We start from the raw sequence: 632 nt of genomic DNA on the forward strand, positions 1-632 counted from the left end.
AAAATCCCACATCCATATCTTAGCAGATAAATTTTTCAGGTATTTGCTCCGTCGAAAAAAATTATCATGCCTACACATATGCCACGAAAAATGTGTACATATAATTTTAACAAAAATATTATAAAAATACTTATTAAATATATAATTTATTTTTAAAAAAGTGAAAATGTAAGAATTTACGGAAATATTTAATTATTTAATATCACATAAATAAAAATTATCATTTTTCACCTTTATTATTTGAATGGTTATAATTTTTTTATTATATAAAATATTTTTATATTATCCGCACATCAAAATAAAATTATAGTATATTTTTCTTTTTTTTTGCCGATAAAGGTGAGTAAAAATGGAACTATTAATTATATATTAATTAAAATTTTGTTAATTACCCTGATTTCTTCACAATAAATAAAAAAAATTATTTTACTCTTTTGTAATATATTTATTTAAAAAATATTATAATTTTTACATGTGTCTTTAAAATATTGATTGTCAAAATTATTTTCGGTTTAACATACAAGTAAGTGTCATCCAAAGTAGTTGAGAAACTCAAAAATAAAGTCGCCCGTTATTTAGAATGTGAAAGGGAACGAAGAGAAAAGAATGATTTAATTGACTAAATGAGTAAT

This window comes from Arachis duranensis, chromosome 5, assembly GCF_000817695.3.
Source record: "Arachis duranensis cultivar V14167 chromosome 5, aradu.V14167.gnm2.J7QH, whole genome shotgun sequence".
NCBI classification, from domain to species: domain Eukaryota; kingdom Viridiplantae; phylum Streptophyta; class Magnoliopsida; order Fabales; family Fabaceae; genus Arachis; species Arachis duranensis.